Source organism: Sander lucioperca, chromosome 11 (genome assembly GCF_008315115.2).
Source record: "Sander lucioperca isolate FBNREF2018 chromosome 11, SLUC_FBN_1.2, whole genome shotgun sequence".
Classification (NCBI taxonomy): Eukaryota; Metazoa; Chordata; class Actinopteri; order Perciformes; family Percidae; genus Sander; species Sander lucioperca.
Window position 1 is genome coordinate 36075261 of NC_050183.1, and position 22052 is coordinate 36097312.

At 42.5% G+C, this 22052-nt stretch overlaps 1 protein-coding gene across 7 annotated transcripts in view; it reads right to left on the reverse strand.

Moving 5' to 3' along the window:
- Window positions 1-22052, reverse strand: part of pip5k1ca (phosphatidylinositol-4-phosphate 5-kinase, type I, gamma a) — a 54643-nt gene that overhangs the window by 31633 nt on the left and 958 nt on the right. The gene's annotated exons all lie outside the window — the stretch shown is intronic.

Genomic DNA, 22052 nt, shown 5'->3' on the forward strand with positions numbered 1-22052 from the left:
GCGATATGGCAGATGACCATATCGTTATATCGAGATATTCCTTGCGCAAGTCAGTCAGTCAGTCATGAATAAAAACAAACAAATAAATTAATAAATACAAATACATACATAAATAAATAAAACTTGCCTGCTAACTATATTTCAGAAAAAAAGATTTTAACTGTGTGAATCATTAGTCAAACTTAATAATAAAGAATATGTTTCCAAAGACCATCTGACATCAAAATGACAATACACCAACTCAAGAGTATCACTCAGACTAGTCTTGCATTGCCAGACCTTCCTCCACAGCGCTGCAGAGGGTCTGGCTAGTCCACACAGCATTCTGGGATGGGAGCCACCGTGCCGCTGCAAAATAGCCTCAGTAAGGAACTTGTTTTGGTGCAACATGTGTACGTTCAAAAGTTCTTTTAGTCGATTTACCCTGCAGAGATCTGAGGAGCAGTTTACTAGAGTTGAGCCGGATACTCGGCTGAAACGAGTATCCGGTACGGATAAAGCACTTTTGCCGAGTACGAGTATTATACGAGTAATACGAGTCAATATCTGTGCTCTGCTCACTCACACAGAACAACTCTCTCTCTCTCTCTCTCTGTCTCTCTCTCTCTCTCTCTGTCTCTCTCTCTGTCTCTCCCTCAGTCACTCAGGTTCGCGGGTCTTTTCCGTTAACGTTTAGGTTTTTTTCAGCTTCAGGTTTGTTTTTTACTTCGGTTTGTAGTACTTACTTATTAACCAGTAGAGTTCTGGTAAACGTGGGGTTTGTTCAGACGTGGTGCTTGGTAGAATGCGACTCGCGTTGTGTCTCTGCCTGTCAGAGATTTTTTTTCTTTTTTAAACCGTCAGCTGGCTCTAAACAGATCTGAAAAACAGCGTTGGACTATTTGATCTGTAACACAGTCCCCCCCCGCCCCCCTCTCTCTCTTTCTCTCTCTCTGTCTCTCTCTTACTCACTCACACACACTCACACACACACACACACACACACATACCTGGTATGGAAATAAAAAATAAAAAAAAGAACCAAAAAAAAAAAAAAAAATCACACTGATCATAAAAAAATTAAAAGTTAAAAAAAGAGTTATGTTGAGTATGAAAACTTGTTCATTACATCTTACTTCATAATTGCAACCGCATGTGTTGTATTCATTGTTCTTGTTCTGTATATAGTTTGTTTGTTATCATGATCAAAACCATTGATCTGAAGCTCAATGCTGATGCTGTCATGTAAATAGTTTTCTAATCAGCAATAAATATAACAATTTCTGATCAACCCATATCAATTGCATGCTTAAAATAACATACTGGTTAAAGCCCCGCCCATTTCAAGACAAACGACCCACTTCCGGGTTAGGCCCCGCCCAGTCCGAGTACAGATACAGATACAGATAATTCATATGGTTAACAGTTACAGATACAGATACAGATAATGCTGTACTCGCTCATCCCTACAGTTTACCATAGTCCTCATAAATCGACCAGAGTTTAGAAAGCCAACACAAAGAAAGCGGAAGGTAACGACCATCCGGCCGAAAAGAGGGACATCCTGCGGAATTTCCAGCGGCACCGGAGCAATCCTGGAAGTGGAACGTCACTGATATAGACTACACTCAGACAAAATGAGGACATTCTGATGTGGAATTTCAAAATGAAAGCCCTTTTAAAAGTCATATACCTATATGTGTTATGTTATTTTAGAGAAAATATCAAGATTATTTATTTACAAGTAATATCGCCCAGCCCTATCTCTATATGACCTTTGTGTATTCAGGTAATTTATTCTAATATGCATTGTTGTTTTTAGTTGTGTGTATCTGTCTAGCCCATGCTAATGTCCTGTATAAGGGTTTCTGTCTTCATGTGCCGTAACTGTGTTCTATGTTGCTGCAGAACAGGAACCTGCTGGAAACCATAACTGAGTCAGGTCCGTTTAAACTGTAACTTAATGTTACTTTTAAAACTTTTCCTGTATAATAAATTAAATGAAATCTATTATCCCTGTCCTCAGAAGCACAAAGTAAAACACAGACACGAACACCATTAGTAGAAATTAAATTATGGGAGGACAGAGCTGACTCATGAAAGAAGAGAGATGTGTAAACGCTTGAGTAACAGCCACACAGAACCATTTTAAAGTTTAGCCAATTAATTTATGTTTGGACTGAAATATAAATCACATTACGATTACAAGCAACCAATTGTGAGTGCAAGTGACACAGCCTTGATGCCCTGCTGCTATTTCTATAGCGCTAGAGTTATAACATAACAGAAAAGGAGAGACATAAAGATGATGACAGTATATTATAGCATATAGAGGGAAATCAGAAGAAGGAGTTATGATGGGATAGAAAGCGGGGTGTTTAGAGGTAGAGTGCCTCTTTGTACTATATTTAATTATGGCTTTCTTGTAAAAACTGTGTGAAAACCATCTTCAGAAATATGCCTCTACCTAGCAGCACAGGAGTCTGAAGTGATGTTATCAGTGTTAATAACATCCCCTCATTTAGCTTCAACAGGTATCCAAGTGATTTCATCCTGGACCATGTAAAGAGGCTTTCACAATAAGGACAAAAAAATAGGTCCTACTCCACCATCATGCTGCAAACAGCAGTCTGAAGAGTTCTTCAGGGGAAAAACAAATAGACCCCTTACAATAAAAAGCTTCTACCTGAGACTGTTGCCTAGAAGGACTACTTTGTGATTTAATGGCCCACTCTAACACACTTAAGAGGATGGTCCATTACCAGCTGGCGATAGCCATGGGAGCTGAAGCAAAAACACGGGATATATGATCCCATGTTCAATCCACGTTTGACCCGCTCATGGGACGCCGCTGTCACAGCTTAGTCCCTGGTTGTTGCCAATTTACATAAGACCAATCATACACGTCACTGCTAAACCACATAATTATACCATATTCTGTATATTTGCTTAACAGAGCATCTGTTCATCAAAATTGTCACCGCAGTGTAAATACTTGAGAATAAAAATGGCCAGCCGATTTTTTGTTTCAAATACTACACACACAATGAAAATGGCAGGTGCAAAACAAAACAATATTGATGCCAATACCAATTACTCTGCCTCTACGCTTTAAATCAAACAGCTTATCACTGAATACAGAGTTCCTTAAAAAAAGAGATACTCTGAAATACAAATGAATGTTCCATAATTGGTGTTACATAGTAAAGTATTACCGTATAAGTTATTATATCCACAGTAATATGTAACAATCTCAACTCAGTGTTCCTATGAAGACTTGTTCGTTGAAATTGTAATAAAACACTCAAATGTCTGATAATAAACTCGATGGCCATTGTCCATGTGGACATATATATTCACAATGTGTTCTGCTTCCCCACTCTTTATTAACACCTATGGTCCTCTTTCTTCTCAAGAGTATAGGCTCTATAATCACACAGCAGTTTATGAAGTAATTTTTCTGCAACACTAACACAGTCATTTCAAAAACACACAAGTATTGCTTGCTTGCTTTGCTTTATGATGTGGAGGATAGTGCAGGATCCTAAGAAGCCTACTCTTAAAAAAAAAAACATAGATCACAAGCCAACTCAGGGTTCTGCTTTCTTTTCTTGATCTTGTCCCCCTTTTAAATGATTGACAGGGGAAACATTTACAGGGGATTTAAGTATTTATGGCACACTTTCATTAAAACCATTTGACTGTGACACTGAGCTGTTATAATAACCTGCATTACGTTCTGTGTCCTGGCCCTAGGCAATACACAGTAAAATATCTGCTCTGGCCTCATGTTTAAATTCCCACACACACACACACACACACACACACACACACACTTTTTCTCCCTCTTGTTTCCATGGTGCCCCAATTGAGGTCAACCAGCATTACTATGACTGATGCTCGGGGCATTAGCACAGCTGCATCGCAATACAGTATATGATACAACTCACAGATACACAATGCATACGGACTACAACTATTGACCCACTCATTAAGATAAACTTTTTGTTTTTAAACTACATCAACAAAAAAAAACAGCAGATCGACATGATGGCTTAGTGCATCTCAGCAACAAAACTAAACTAAAACAAATAATGACTTGGGTGTGTCACCTAGGCTAATGTACACGTCACACACTGTAGTCAGCATTGATGTGTCTTACTGACAGCGATGTCTGACCCTGATTGGAACAAATTCAACACTGGGACTCCCTGAGGATGAGCTAAGTAAGAGGCAGTCTTTGAGATGCTTGTTATCTTAGCAGAGGCTAAGTGATGGGGCCGCTATCGATCGGCCACAACAAAGCAGCGATTGCTTATCATGTCAAAGGGCATCTGACCTGACCTATTGAAAACAGAAATCCATAACTCTGTCAATTTTGAAGAGCAGGGAAATTAACAAGGCAGCCTACTCAATAAAAAGTGGGGTAAAATACAGTCAGCTACTGGTCAGTGTTTGCCTGGTGAACAATGCTGTGGGGTTGTAATATTATTTCTGACAACAGCATGAGGATGAGATAAGTGATAAGTTTCCACTATAGGGTACAGCTCTGCTCAACTCGACTCACTTTTTTTGGTACCAGTACTTTTCTCTTTTCGTTTTCCACTGGGGATAGTACCCCTTCAGTGTAGGCGGGATTCTCAGCTGATCGCCATAGAGACGTCGCGTGAAACTGCCACGACATCATCTTCAACGCGAAACTTGCTGAAGACTTTCATCGCCAACCAAACAGAGGAACGTCCACACTTTGTCAGTTGTACAGCATAGTGTACATTTAGGCTGGACTAAAGCTGGGCGATATGAAGAAGATCAAATATCACAATATTTTTGACCAAATTCCTCGATATCGATATTAAGGCGATATTGTTGTCTTGACAATTTGTTCTTCCACAAAATATTTACACAATGAGATAATAATCATCAGTAATGTGGCTATAATGACTGGGTTAAGGCAAACAATAGAACAGCGAGAACAGTCTGGTAAGTTCAGAAAATGACATCACTTTACTGTAATGCAGCCTTTAAAACCAGGAAAAGACAACACTTGTGTCATATCGCGATATCCAAAATTTAAGACGGTTTCTAACCTCATATATCGATACTGATATAATATCATATAATAATCATATGATAATAATATCATATATCGATATTGATATAATATCGATATATTGCCCAGCCCTAGGCTGGACCCCAATATTCAACTATTCCTTCATTGGGTAGGTTTTTAATTGTGGAATTCTGACTTTTTTCCCACCCAATACTGTAGAATGACAGAATCCTTAAAAACAAATGACTTTACTTCTAATCATTATTTCAGTGTTTCCATTTCAGCTCAGTGTGAGACTCTTTACTGTCTTTCTCTCCGCTCATTTGATCTATGTGTTTCATCGAGGGCAGGGCTTTGCACACACACCCGGTGTAGAGCAGAGACGGTGCAGTGACGACTCGGAAGTCCGCTAACTTGTGGCTGTCCCTTAGCTGCTCTGTTTTAACAACGTGCATGTAGGCTGAAATTCCCCGTGGTGTTTTGATAGGATTAGCCGCTAGCTAAAGGTCGCTTGACACTGGCTAATTTATGAAGTGAAAACAATGCAGCCTATGCCGTCCATCTCAGCTGAGAATGGAGAAATAACTGGCTGAGCTGAGTTATAAGTTATAACTGAGCAGTCTGATGTGTGTAGAGGTCTGTATGGTTACGCCACACAGACCAGGCATAAAGTGCAGAAAGTGCTAGACAACCCCTCCCACCCTGCCAGGTCCCTCTTCCAACTACTGCCCTCTGGAAAGAGAGTTCAAAGTCTCAGAGGCAAAACATCCCGCTTTTGTAACAGTACTTACCCTGCCACTATTAGGCTCCATAATGCTCAGGCACCTTACAGAGTAAACCTGTACTAAATGCACCGTATTCAAATGCACTTTATAGACTGCACAAGATACTTTATGGGAAGTTGCAATAGCACAAGGTCTTAACAGTTTTTGACTGGTTTGAATGACTGTCTATGTGATTGTTTTGTATGTACTGTATGTTCCTGTGTATGTTTTGCCTTTTTTTAACCTGATTATCACCAAGACAAATTCCAATCAACTGTGTTGACATGGCAATAAAGTATTGAACTTACACTGTAGCAGCCTGGTGTTGTTTTCAGGTGGTTTAATGAAGGTAAACAGTGAACTGTTTGCTGTGGATTAGAACCGAAGCAGGCTGGCAATTTTTAAAAGCTGGTTTCGAGAGAATAAAGTTATTGCTATTGACGGTAGCTTGGCTATTTAAAAATCACGGGTATGTGCAGGATGTCCCATGTAAGGCTAGTGACTATTCTCCCTGACCAATCAGTGGTCTACACTGTTTCTAATATTGGCACAGCTCACTTGGAACCTCGACCAAGGTGGTCCAAAAAACTACCAGGTACTATCCACACCTTTTGCTAATGGAAAATCAACACAAAAAAAGCGAGTTAGGTAGAGTCGAGCCGAGCCGTACCATGCAGTGGAAAAAAGGGCTTTAGAGGCCAGAGTCATTTGTTCTCTTTTGTGCTAAATTCTGCTGAAGTTCAGACGGACAGAGAGGACCTCCTTATTTTAGAATATGTTAATTTATGGTTAACCTCAGCCTAGTTCACTTTACACAGGAGAGTTATGCAACAGTGATGGCTGCTGTTAAGACCGAGGGAAGGCAAACTGATCCTAAATCAGTGTCATCAAGCCATTCCACCCTTGATCTCAGTAGCCAGCGGACTGTGTGTTTTTCCATGAGCACACCAGTCAGCCAGTGTGGTCTTCATCCTCTGTCTCTGGCCCAGAATGGAAAAGTGGAGGCAGTAAAGAGGCCTAACTGAGTACGTTTGGATGCACAGTAGTCTTATGAGTCTTATCAATAAGGATATGATGTTTACTTGACACACACACACACACACACACACACACACACACACACACACACACGTATAATGATCTCCAGGCTTCTGATAACTCTGTTGCACAGTTCTTCCACAGTGGTCATTTCTGTACTGCCCAACATTTGAAAATGAAAGTTCCGCTTTGTTTTAACGCATTTTAACACTGTCTGCTGGACAAGAATTTTATGTATTTATCTTATAAGGAGTAATGGAGAAGCATCATGTGACACTTTCAGTTCAACATTTGGCACTTTACGCGCATGTAAACATACTCAGTGACTCTTTCTACTCCTGTGTCGATGTGGTTATCTGTATGTGCATCTATGTGTATCAATAATCCCTCTCAAATGACCATTGCTCTTCGATCAGTACAGGCCTACTTGGAAGGCGACACATAATTAAGGAGTCATCAACTTCCTAATGCTAAGCTTTTCAAAGAGGCTTTAGGCAATTACGGCACTCTGGCAAAATTATAACCTTACAGCTTATCCTTACTGCTTCTGCATATAAACACACACAGAAGCATACACACAGTAACATGCAAAGAAACACACACACACATTATTTTTTATATTCTAATAATATTTGAATATTTAATGCTCAAATCCTTCTTCCGACTTCCAGCTGCAGCCTGCCACTCCCCCCTGTACTGACGTTACTCGGTACGTAACGTTAGCTCTGTGATGTTAAGACCTCACAATGCCTTGTGTTGCTCATTCCCACTAAGTTATTGTTTATCAGACGTGACATGACAAAAGCATTTCGTTTTCACATGCGGGTAGGCCAAGGGGAGAAGAGGGCGATTAGCTAACATTTGCCAACCTATTTATAAAAAAAATAATCACATTTGAATAGTAATTTCAGCATTTGAATAGTATTGATTTTTTTTACTATTTGAATTATATTCGACTTTCTGAATTCGTTTCAACAGCCATAACAAACAAACACACACACACACACACACACACACACACACACACACACACACACTAGGGCTGCCGAATATATATAATTATATGTTTTTTTATCGTCATCGCAACACACGTATCACGAAAAGCTGTGGCATATCGGAAAGACACTCAAGAGATTTTTCAGTAGAAAACTGCATTTTAAAATGTGTTTCCCTTTAATTTGTTTTAAACTCAAGAAGTTATTGTTGTATTTTAGCAGAATACTGAAAACAGAAAGGCAGAACTAAGTACACTTTGAGTACACAGTTTACGTATCGCAAGTAATATCGTTATCGCGATATTCAACAACCTTATTGCATATCGCATATTTTCCTCATATCGTGCAGCCCTAACACACACACACACACACACACACACACACACACACACACACACACACACACACACACACACGGTAATGCCTGCCGCTTACAGACTACAGTAGGAAGTATGGTTGAACTCATCTCTAAATACGTTCACACATCATAAACTGGTGTGGTGGTGCCGGGAATCATCCTCAACCTTCTCCCTGAAAAGTTCCCAGTCCTCCGATTGACTGAACAAAGCGGTGTGCACAAAAGGGGGAAAGCTGCTCCGTCCTCTGCTGTCAGTGCATATCATACACTTTGTATAATACAGTGAATGTGTGGCGGAAGCAGGGGCTGGAGAGGAAGGCTTTTCACTATGCCAAGTCATCCATTAAGATCAATGGCATCAGGCAAAAGCAAGCAGTCTTAATAAAAAGCTTCCTGCCTTCTGCTGGCTCAAAAAACATCCCTTTGAGACATTTAGCGTGGAGCTTCGTGATGAGTAATGCACAACACAGTCTGCATACAGAAAAAAACTGCTGAGTCCAAAAATAAGAAGCTTTATTTACAAGGGGAGATATAGAATAGGGCTGCAAGTAATTATTTTCATTATGAAATGATCTGTTGATGTTGTTTTTTTTATTGTTGAATAGCAGAAGGTAGTGAACAATGCAGTTCACAATGTCCTCCTCATGTCTTCAAATTCCTCGTTTTGTCCAGCCAACAGTGAAAACCCCAAAGATATCAGTTTAACTTTCATAGAAAACAGAAAAAAGCAGCTAGCCTGAGAAGCTGGATCCAGAGATTTTTGCAATTAAAGAATTACTTGATTATCCAAATAGTTGCAGATTTTTGTCCAGTTGAACAACAAATCGATTTAGCAACTAACCATTTGAGCTAAAAAAAGAATGGATAGAATGGAGTAGTTATAGCATCTAATAGTATGTTCTTTATACAAGTTATGAGACTTGCCAATTAAAGGTGCTCTAAGCGATGTTGTGCGTTTTTTAGGCTACAACATTTTTTGTCACATACGGCAAACATCTCACTATCCGCGAGCTGCCTGTCCCCTGAACACACTGTAAAAAAACGCGGTCTCTGTAGACAGTCCAGGCTCCACAAACGGCAATAAAAACAAACTGCGCCGACCTACAACACCAAACAGTGTTCCAGCGTTCCAGACAATAACCGACAAGAAGGATTTTGGGGTGGGGGTTGGGGGGGGTTAGTGCACGGAAGCACGGAAGGGAGGGGGAGGGGACGGGATGAGGATGAGGGAGGGGCGAGCTAGCCTCAGTTTTGTTTGACAATACTTTGAACGTCAACAAGTAGTAACGTCACCCAACATCACTTAGAGCACCTTTAACTAATTTGTCTATCGACAGGAAAGTAATGCTATTTTGATACCTGATCATTTGTAATAGTTGCTTGTTTCAGCATCTTCAATACAAAGATTTGCTTTTCTCAATAAATACTGTATCATAAATTGAACTCTGTTTTTTGGCTTTTATTAAAATAAAAAAAAAAAATAATAAAAAAAAACACTTTGGGACATTTGAGTTTGAGCTGCCACTGAATGATTGATTATTCACCAAGTTTCATAGTTTATGATCTAGGATCCCATTGCATACAAATTGAACAAAAGCTTTTCAAGTGAGAAACTTGCAAACAGCAACAGTACTGATTTTCCTTTCTTTTAAATCGGAAAAAAAAAACAGAGCAAGCACCACTGATTTTCTTAAGACAACAAACCTTTGCAGAGCTGTAAAAACAACACAATTTATTCCAAAACAGACCAACAACTATCAGTTTTACACCGTTTCAGAGCTGGGAAAACTACACACAGACACACTCGCTCCCGTAACTCCAGTTGGCCAGGCTTGACTGTGGTTCACCCAGACAGACACACACGCAGACCGAAGGCTAGATGCAAATCCAGTTAAATCACGGTCACTATTACTTTACTATCACTAATCCCAGTCCCATTCTCTCCAGGCTACTACACTAATTGTCTGGATTATCAGGATAAGATGGCAACAATGCAGGACAGGTGGAAGTTAAGAGACCGTCTGTCTGATTTGTTTTTGGGCCATTAATTCCACAGGACAGATGAAGACTTCAAAGGGGAGAGGGAAGGGGAATGACATGCAGCAAAGGGCCGCAGGTCAGAGTCGAACCCGCGGCCGCTGCATCGAGAAGTAAATCTCTATATATGTGCGCCTGCTCTACCAACTGAGCTAACCCAGCCACCGTCTATCTGATTTTCGGGGTTGCAGGCTGTCTCTGCTCTCCTCAGTATTAGGGAAAATGCAACCGTAAAATACTCTATTTCTGTTCAAACGGATGATTGCAGGGAATGGCTGTATTCTGTTTTATAAAGAGGTGAAAGGATGACAAAGATCTTTGGGTAAAAATGCAAACATCATTAAAATGCCACACCTGCCAGTACTTCACCATCCAAATCAATCTATTTATCATTCTAACTGACAATGAGAAGTGGATGAAATGACTGGCTTGGCAGTTACTGACAGCAGCGATGAGCTCCAGCCTGAATCTCACTGCCGTTCAGGAGAGGCTGCGACAGTTACATCTTTATTTCACACTGTGGATCGGACTAATGGAACAGGTGGGTATGAAAGTGTAATTTTTCCTTGGAGAGGCCTGAAAGCTCAGCAGACTTTGAAATGGAAATTCAAAGCGCAGAGATGCAAAAGAGGTTTCGTTAGCTGCCCGGCCAAGTCCTGACAGAATAGTATGAGCACCATAGTGATAGTAGCTGTTTTTACACACACACACACACACACACACACACACACACACACACACACACACACACACAAACACGTGCAAACACCTCCAGAAGTCAATATAACAGCGATTCCTGACCGTCAGCTATGCAGACATCTACTTGTGTGTTTGTGGGAATGTGATGCCACCACCGTGTGAGTCAACATGTAGTCTGACTCAGTACAAATCCACAGTCCAGAGTAGTAATAGTCACAATGGCAGTAAACATTTACACCTGGCTTAATACCACTGGATTGGTATGCCGAGTGTGTGTGTGTGTGTGTGTGTGTGTGTGTGTGTGTGTGTGTGTGTGTGTATGTGTCCTATACTCCCTCAGGGAGGTCTTGCTGCTCCTGAAGGGTAGCAGCAACCCTGTTCTCTGGGAAAAGGTAAAAACAGCTCAGTCCTTCCAGTAAAATCACACACAAACAAGTGCTCAAACTCCTATGCAACTTCAGTATGTTTTTCATTACTTAGCTCTCAGATCAGAACCACCGAGCTTAGTAAGCCTCGCTGAGCCTGAAAAATCCAGTCAAAGCAGAGAGAAAAAGGTTCTTTTACGGAGAGGAGAGGAGATACTGGTAGGAAGTCATACAAATAAACAGCATGTTGATCAGCCTGACTTCGGACTGGTTTTTTAGAGTACTGACCCTGACAATCGCTACATACATTCACCAACAATGGCAGAAACGTTGACTTAAATTGCTTCAAGTTGACGATGTACCTCAGTCTTTAAATAGGGATAACAGTCTGCCATTATCCAAATGTGTTGTGGCATTGCATTTATCCCAGCATGCTTCTTAGACACGCTAAATTTAGACATGCTATGTCACACAGGCCACCTCTGCAGGCAGCCATCTGAATGAACACAGATGCAGATGATCTGGCTGTTGTGTAGCAGCCTCAGGTATACTGTACGGTTGGTTATTCAGCAAGGTGAACTCTCTATCATTTACCATCCTAGCTACAGAAAGCTGCCTCTATCTCTTATGCACAGTTTGAGGCTGCACTGCCTGTGATTTTAAAGAGAAATCATTTTCAAAGATATGATAGGCCCAAATGAATATACATTGAAAAACTGATTCAGGCAGCAGTCTTGGCCTTTTTGTAAAGTACAATGCAGCAAATACCACAGCATGCAGCTGCTGATTTAGCTCAAAACCTTAGAAGAAAATTAAGCTGGAAAATTAAACTTCTTCTCCAAGCTGGCTCCAGAATTTCAACAAATGAAGGAACATATCTGTCTGTGGAGACTCTGGGGAGTGAAGAAAGTATTTTTCCATATTGTGCAAGGAAAGCAATAATCACACACTGATGGGATCTTGGAGCAGAACATTTTTCAATTTAGGCGCATCACTAACACCACAAGAGCCAGAATTACCGAAGATTTGCACTGCACCTTTCTTTCAGTTTGTGTTTACAATATGCATGTAATTAATTCCCTATAAGAAAGCAATTATGTACTCAGAACTAATATATAATTGCAACATCTTAAAAACACAATTAAATGGATTAAACAGCATTGAGATCAGCAAGCTCAGAAAAGAAAATCCAAAATGTATACTGAAATAGAAATCAGTCATTAATAGGGTTGGGTATCGTTTGGGTTTTTTCCGATACCGGTGCCTAAACGATGCCTGAACCGAAATAATATATTTATAATGTATATAATATAAAAAATAAAAAAGGAGCACAAACCGACAGTTGGCGACATTAAAGAACGGCTTGTTTATTGCTAAGACCATATGGTCAAAATGAAATGATTGATTAATAATGTAATAACATCCATCCATCCATCCATCCATCTTCGTCCGCTTATCCGGTCTCGGGTCGCGGGGGTAGCAGCTCCAGCAGGGGACCCCAAACTTCCCTTTCCCGAGCCACATTAACCAGCTCCGACTGGGGGATCCCGAGGCGTTCCCAGGTCAGGTTGGAGATATAATCCCTCCACCTAGTCCTGGGTCTTCCCCGAGGCCTCCTCCCAGCTGGACGTGCCTGGAACACCTCCCTAGGGAGGCGCCCAGGGGGCATCCTTACCAGATGCCCGAACCACCTCAACTGGCTCCTTTCGACGCAAAGGAGCAGCGGCTCTACTCCGAGCTCCTCACGGATGACTGAGCTTCTCACCCTATCTCTAAGGGAGACACCAGCCACCCTCCTGAGGAAACCCATTTCGGCCGCTTGTACCCTGGATCTCGTTCTTTCGGTCATGACCCAACCTTCATGACCATAGGTGAGGGTAGGAACGAAAACTGACTGGTAGATCGAGAGCTTTGCCTTCTGGCTCAGCTCTCTTTTCGTCACAACGGTGCGATAAATTGAATGTAATACCGCACCCGCTGCGCCGATTCTCCAATCAATCTCCCGCTCCATTGTTCCCTCACTCGCGAACAAGACTCCAAGGTACTTGAACTCCTTCACTTGGGGTAAGGACTCATTCCCTACCTGGAGAAGGCACTCCATCGGTTTCCTGCTGAGAACCGTGGCCTCCGATTTAGAGGTGCTGATCCTCATCCCAGCCGCTTCACACTCGGCTGCGAACCGATCCAGTGAGTGCTGAAGGTCACAGACCGATGATGCCATCAGGACCACATCATCTGCAAAGAGCAGCGATGAGATCCCCAGCCCACCGAACTGCAACCCCTCTCCACCCCGACTACGCCTCGATATCCTGTCCATAAATACTACAAACAGGATTGGTGACAAAGCGCAGCCCTGGCGGAGGCCAACTCTCACCTGAAACGAGTCCGACTTACTGCCGAGAACCCGGACACAGCTCTCGCTTTGGTTGTACAGAGATTGGATGGCCCTGAGAAGGGACCCCCTCACCCCATACTCCCGCAGCACCTCCCACAGTATCTCCCGGGGGACCCGGTCATAGGCCTTCTCCAGATCCACAAAGCACATGTAGACCGGTTGGGCATACTCCCAGGCTCCCTCCAGGATCCTTGCGAGAGTAAAGATCTGGTCCGTTGTTCCCACGACCAGGACGGAATCCGCATTGTTCCTCTTCAACCTGAGGTTCGACTATCGACCGAACCCTCCTTTCCAGCACCTTGGAGAAGACTTTACCAGGGAGGCTGAGAAGTGTGATACCCCTATAATTGGCACACACCCTCTGGTCCCCCTTTTTGAAAAGGGGAACCACCACCCCGGTCTGCCACTCCTTAGGCACCGTCCCAGACTTCCACGCAATGTTGAAGAGGCGTGTCAACCAAGACAACCCCTCCACACCCAGAGCTTTAAGCATTTCTGGACGGATCTCATCAATCCCTGGGGCTTTGCAACTGTGGAGTTGTTTAACTACCTCAGCAACTTCCACCCGGGAAATTGACGACAATCCCCCATCATCCTCCAGCTCTGCCTCTACCATAGAGGGCGTATTAGTCGGATTTAGGAGTTCCTCAAAGTGCTCCTTCCACCGCCCTATTACCTCCTCAGTTGAGGTCAACAGCGTCCCATCCTTACTGTATACAGCTTGGATGGTTCCCCGCTTCCCCCTCCTGAGGTGGCGAACGGTTTTCCAGAAGCACCTTGGTGCCGACCGATAGTCCTTCTCCATGTCTTCTCCGAACTTCTCCCACACCCGCTGCTTTGCCTCTTTCACGGCAGAGGCTGCAGCCCTTCGGGCCCTTCGGTACCTTGCCACTGCCTCCGGAGTCCTCTGGGATAACATATCCCGGAAAGACTCCTTCTTCAGTCGGACGGCTTCCCTGACCACCGGTGTCCACCACGGTGTTCGTGGGTTACCGCCCCTTGAGGCACCTAAGACCCTAAGACCACAGCTCCTCGCCGCAGCTTCAGGAATGGAAACTTTGAACATTGTCCACTCGGGTTCAATGCCCCCAGCCTCCACAGGGATGCACGAAAAGCTCCACCGGAGGTATGAGTTGAAAGTCTGTCGGACAGGGGCCTCCTCCAGACGTTCCCAATTTACCCGCACTACCCGTTTGGGCTTACCAGGTCTGTCCAGAATCTTCCCCCACCCCCTGACCCAACTCACCACCAGATGGTGATCGGTTGACAGCTCTGCCCCTCTCTTCACCCGAGTGTCCAAAACATACGGCCTCAGATCAGATGAAACAATTATAAAATCGATCATTGACCTTTGGCCTAGGGTGCTCTGGTACCAAGTACACTTATGAGCATCCCTTTGTTCGAACATGGTAATACAATAATAACAATAACTTACAATTACTTATTTCACCAGTAAATTGCTGGTAAACGACAAAAACATAGCCATGAAATCTCGACGCACCCTAGTAGCAGCAAAGTAATTTAATTAGCAAAGTAACAGTAATTTGCAGCCAGGGTCAGTCTAGCAACTCTCCGTTGGCTTGCGAGCTGGAAAAACCAAATTCTGGTCAGGCAAATCACATTGTGTATAGAGTCGGTGGGCGGGCTTAACATAAGGACGGCAGAGTTGCGACGGTTCCGCATGAATTCCCTGCTACTTGAAAACAAAGAAGATGGCTGCTGCTGCTGGCGAACAGCGGTCTTTCAAATCGGCTTTGGCCGCGACTCTGGAAGACTTGGAGTTAAGCACTGAAGTCATTCTTAAAAAAGGAAGATGTGTTCGGAGTTTTGCCGACCAGATACGGCAAAAGTTTAATCTATCAACTAGCGTTGCATTGGTTGGCTATGAGTGCAGAGGGAATATGAAAGACAACCGTTTATCCCACCCCTCGGATTGAGCCCTGCCAATGGTGAGTTCCCAGACCCAACATCTTGATGTGGGTCTGGCTTGTCAGGTTAACAAAAACAAGCACCAGATGGGAAAAGGATATTTTACAATAACTTTGAATGCACCACAAGACTGGCGAGTTTCAAGTAAACACACCGTCAGCGTCGTTGTTGTTGTCTGCTGTGACAACAGCAGCTGCGGACTGTTACGTCCTGGTGTTGGAATCCTCTACAAGGAAATACAGTCACACTTTACACCGTTTAACGTTAGCTGTCAGCATTTTAACCATTGTGTTTAATTCAGCTACTAGCTAACGGTAACGTAGCGTCCCGTGCAGCGATGCTTCTGAAAAAAAAAATAAATAAAAAAGCCAGGCACCGAAATTGTTGTTCTTATTCGGTCTCGTTACTACCGTTTACGTCGGAACCGGTGCCCTATTGGCACCACATTTCTGTACCCAACCCTAGTCATTAATTATGAATAGTAGTGTTTATTGCCATTTATTTACTATGACTGCAATGAAATTCTGACTAGGAAAATGACTTGGACATTTATTACAGATGGCCAAATTATTACACATTACATGAATAATTATTCTGTTTTATGGGAAGGTCTGTATCCGGAAACAGTGTGAGCAGGTCAAACTATACTGTGCACTACAACCTTCCCTTAATATGGCTGTGCACCTGCTTTATCTCCTTCCATTATTTGCACAACCCTTCCTTATATGCATAAAAGACAGAAGTCTACTGATTATATGTAAGCTGTTTCTCAGATGACAGGCGACGAGCTATGCTTCCACGTCAGTGCCTATTTAATAAATAAAATGCTCGTCACTACAGTAGGTACAGAATACGTCAGAAACTAGGTGAAAAAAAAAGGTGGGAAAAGCTAATAACTCTTCCATAGGGCAATAAATTCGACACAGAAACCTTTTGTCAACTAGTCCCACACTGATTAAAAAAGAAAAATAGTTGTTGGTTAATCATTTTTTATTTTTTATGATTATTATTTGGGGGCTTTTCCCTTTATTTGATAGTGACAGTGGATGGACAGGAAAGCTAGGAGATGGGGGATGACACGCAGCAAAGGGCCGCAGGTTGGACTCAAACCCGGGCCACTGCAAAGGACTCAGCCTACATGGGGCGCACGCTCTTACTGGGTGAGCTAGAGGTCGCCCCGTTGGTTAATCATTTTAATCAATTTTCTAAAAAGCTTATGTGGGGCTTAACTCAGCATCCACTTGGCGAGAAGCAGGGTACATGCTGTACAGGTCACCAGTCTATCACAGGGCTGACACACATAGACAAACATATTGACTACAGGCAATTAAGAGTTTCCACTTCACCTAACATGCATGTTTTTGGACTGTGGAAGGAAGCGTGAAAGAAACCAACATAGGCACAGGGTAAACATGCAAACACAGACAGGCTCCAGCTGGCTATATTAGCTTTGAACCCAGGTCACTCAGTGCTACATTGGCCCACCATGTGGCCAAAATGGTAGCTCCCCTGACTGATAATGTTTCAGTACCACTACTGTCACAGCATCTCCACGGTACCAAAGGTAGCTCTGCAATCACCCGGGTTCACAACTGCTAGGGCTGGGTATTGTTTAAAGAATTACAATACCAGGACCAATACCCTTAAAGTGACACCGATACCAATAGAGTACTGCATACTTCCGTATTTTACACATTTATTTGTATGAGACGCCACAGGCGTGTAGTGTAGCCATACTTTTGAATGTTTTGGTGGCATCTTGACACTGCCAACTCCATCAAATACACCAGGCTCGACCTCACCACACCACAGCCTGTATGGGTTGTAGCTGCAACAGTAGTGATTCAATCACATCGCAATAAATCGAAGAATGCTTTTGGTTACAAAAAGGATCAAATGCAGATATCGTTTGTTTGATACAGGGTTATTTCGGTTGACACCTTAAAGGTATAGAGTACTGATACCCAGCCCTAACTACTGCTGCAGTGAACATTTATCCTAATTTCTTTGTACCAGAATAGGCCCAATTACTGAAGCCCCAAGCAGGCACCACTCATATTCTAATTCTATGTGGGTGTTTAAGATGACTTTGAGAGCTTTATGCTTCTGGTGACTATGAAATAATAATAGCCTGCACAGTGGGCATAGTAACTCTTAATTGAAAACAGCAGGTCCCCTCTGAGGGGAGCCAAAGCAGTATGACACTGCAGTCATGTAAGTGTAAAACTGAGCCAGAGCCTCATCCAGTGGCACATATAACCTTTTACAGCTGCAGAGTCACCACAACAGAAGAAAATAGAGCCTAGAATTCTATATGTCTCTCCTCCCTATCTGTGTATCTACCTCCTATATAACCAGCCCCAACTCATCTTCCCAGCAGCTATCACTCAGAAAATTAAAAACCCTGGCCAAGCACAAGGGCAGAGAGTGGTAGCCCTGCAAACTCTCTGTGGTGTCTGATAGCTACTGTAGCACACATCCCCCACTTGCAGGCAAAATCAGCAGCACATAAGACGTAACTGAACTGCGTCATCATCTACGCAACATAATATGACATCAAATAACCTGGCGGAAGTTCAAAATCCTAAGCAAGCCCTGTACACTGGCCACCGGGATACAAACTGATACTGGCACACACAGCCACAGAAGGAGAAAGAGAGAGACATTGCAGAACGAATGAGGAGAAAGCAAATAGATGGTAAATTCCACAGAAGGCAACAACACTTTTTCCTCCGTCAGCAATTCTGACAGGCCTTGCCTAAAGCGGAGAACAGAGAAAAACACAGAGGGGGAGGACTGCTGGGTAGTGACATATGAGTGGCTGAGCCAAGGGAATCACTCAGGGAGGAGAGGAGAGGAGAGGAGAGGAGAGGAGAGTTGAAGGTGAAAAGAGTTGAGTATGAGTGTGGGAAGAAGATAAGTGAGATTAATGCTCTCGTGCTGACAGGAGACTATAGGGACAAACTACGACTGCCTGAAGACTAAATGCTCAGTCAGATATTCAACAGTCAGCTGTGACACCCACACACCGCTTTGTATTCACACATTCAGAGCAGATGAGCCGAACAGCGCAGCCTACAATTACACATAAGCAAGGTCTGACAGTAACCAAGTGTTACGTGAACATCTACAGTACCATCTCCAGGAGCCAATGAGAATCCAGTAAGACCTCTTCAGCTGACATTTCCATTCATCCCAATTAACCCGTGCCAATACCAGATTGTTATTTCACTGCCATAGAAATAAACACAATCCCTGGGTTTAACACATATTAGCTGAATAGCCTTTAATGGACTGTCCTTTTAAGACCCTTCACCGACAGATGTTGCATGGGGATGGGAGTCACAGTGTGATGCACACCTTCCCCTCCCTGCTGCAGGGCTTATCAGACGAACTAGCTTAACCCACAAAAGCTTTGTGTTAACGGAGGAGACACTCACAATATATTCTTTATATTAGCAATACAAAAAATAAGATTGACAAGTTCAATCTAGGTTCACCTTTTCTGTGCTAATGAACTCAAACAGTGATAGAATCTATGATAGAGCATTGTAGTGTCTGATAATATCACTCACTTGGAACTGAGATTCTGCTCCATTAGCCTACAACCCACCCAGTCTTCAGCTCTGCAGTGATACTTTTTAAACTGCACACATATCATATCATAATTCTTGTATTTTGTATTTATCTGTATTTAAGCTCTCACATGTTTCACAGACTGCTTTGGTCAGAAAACGTTTGATTTTTCTGTATATTTTATAGTATAATAGCGAGTAGCTTGGGAAGCAGAATAACTCCTTGTTTGTTTCATTGGACGACTTGATGCAAGGTATCGACTAGACTGGCTTTTTTAATGGAACTCCCTGCCCTAATAGCATACTGTATCAGGCCAGGACCACATTGATGATGGGCATAATTGCAATATGCCTTGCCACAGTAATATTGAAAACCAACTCAACATACAGCATTGGCTTATTCAGAGATGAATAAAGCTGAGGTTAAATGGGGTAACAGGGTTACAGATGTTGGTAAGTTAAAAACAAGAAGCTTAAACAGTCAGCAGTGTCTTTCAGTCCTCTACTCTATTTTCTACTTTGCTGTCAAGTCAATCAAAATACAATACAGATAGTTGTAGGCTAACTGTCACTTAACACTTTCGGCAGGGTAGAGTCATAATCAATAATGCAGCTGTTTAGCGCTGTTCATCTGCATGTGCAAGCTCACGCTCTCTCTCCAGTAAAGTCTGTGTTTTCTATTACATGTGAAGAAGGGGGCTGTGCGCTGACAGGGTCGAAACACACTTGTGAAATCACCCCGGTTCTATGTGACACGTGCCAGCAAGCGTGCTAGAAAAAAGCACCTGCAGTGAAAGTCCATTTTCACCCTCTGATACAGCTAAGTTTGGCTGGTAACCCTCACCAGACAGCCATTTGACTCAGGAGCAATTATTTCATGTCAAGGTCAGCACTTTTCTCACCAGGGACAATGAAAATCCCCAAACTGTGAAGTACAGTTCAACATGACCAGTGAATGAAGCATGAGCGACTGCTGTTGGAATCAAGAGCCCAACACTGAGCTTCAGGCAGTCATACGTGTATTTACAGACATATCCACATCCATTAGTATACTTTAAAGTCATCACTTGGCTATATCAAAATATTGTGTAATTTATATAGTATGTATTTTTATTTTTATGTTGATGATGCAGCCGTTTATCATAATGCTCACCCATTAGCTGGGCTAATGAACAACTGCAACTTGGCTTGACCAGTCCCAAAACAGTGTTGTTTTAAATGCATGTAAAACTAAATGTATGTTGAATTCCAAAATGAGAACTGATTACCTCAATTTGAGACTTATCATTTTCAAAATGTGACCATTATCAAAAGTGCGTCATTTACTCTTGTTTATTCATAAAGCCATTTTATCTCACTTTACATCTCACAAGGAAATCTTAACAGAATCAAACTTGTTCAACAGATTAACTATAGCAACAAAAAATAAATACAGCACTTGGGAAGCATATCCATCCTCCTGGTATAATTTACAACAGATTTTTATAAACATGATAAATCTTAATTGAAGTCCACAAGCTGAGCAACAGCTGACAGAAGGGTACTTACTGTATATCTAAGCATACCTCCCTCATCTCTCATCACTGATACACACACATGCAGTCTGTAACCTTATGACAGCAGCCACGACACAGTAGTGACAAAGCAGCTAAAGGCCCTGACACACCAACCCGACGGCTGACCGTCGGCAGAAAAGGAAGTCGGACTGATCAGTCGGCTCCCTGAGGTCCAAAAAGTGCCTTGGAACACACCGAAGCGACGCCAACTTGAGCGTACGTTCTGCACGTGCGCGAGACGTAATACAAAAAATGAAAACCGGAAATGACTAACGCGTCACGTGGGTCTGGCTTCTCCAGCTGACCGATAATGGCGGCTTGTTCGAAATACGATCTCGTATTTTACAAAAATAGTTCACTGAAACGTGTTTCTGAAAACATTTTAAGCGAGAAATAGGCCATGCAGTTACTGAATCTGTCTTGATTTCAGATCGACAAAGGTAAGTTTAAAAGATTTTCGTCAGATTTTGAGAGGCGTTCGTCACTCATCCCACTCGCCATTTCCGGGTTAGCACTCCACCAATCAGATTGGTCATTGAGTCCGACTGCCTTAATAGGACAGGGCCTTAAGTACACTCGACTGAAAGAAACTGGGATTAAACAACTCTGACTGCACTGCGCTGAGAAAACTCTGTAATTGTCTCTTGAATTACAAAATCTATTTAAAAAAAATTAAGGCTGATACGAATATTTGAGAGTATTACGTGACTTACATAATTTTACGTCATGGCCTCAACTGCTAATAGGCCTTTTAGACAAAGGACATTTTTTACTATGGCACAGTAGGAAAAGTACAGGTGTAAATAATAAAATGAATTACTACATACTGTGCATGATGGCTCACTATCATACTGTCATGACTTACTGGGACACAATAGAGCAGAACAATTGTTAATGTTATTAGTAACAACTGTTCCTACTGTAACATGGAAATGGCTGCCGAGAAAAAGGTATTGTGTTTTGGTGTCAATGAAAAATAAAGACTCAAAAGATAAATTTAAATATTATAATGTCTGGTCCAACTGCTAAGTGTCTCAGCATGTCACAGTTAGCCATGGTGGCTGCGGTATGTTCATCAGCCCTCCTCCTTGCAGAAATGTGGATTTTCTGGCTCCAGTAAATACCAAGATGGTGGCAAATGGTAAACCCAAATTAAGGCTTTAATGGTTAAATAATATATAATATATAATGGGGGTTATTCATGTTTTTCTACAGCCTGTAGGTGACAGGTGGAGATAATTCTAGGTGCCTAAAGCTGGAAAAGGCAGGGGAGGAAGGGGCTAACAGAGATTTTGTTCCTGGAGAGAAGGTG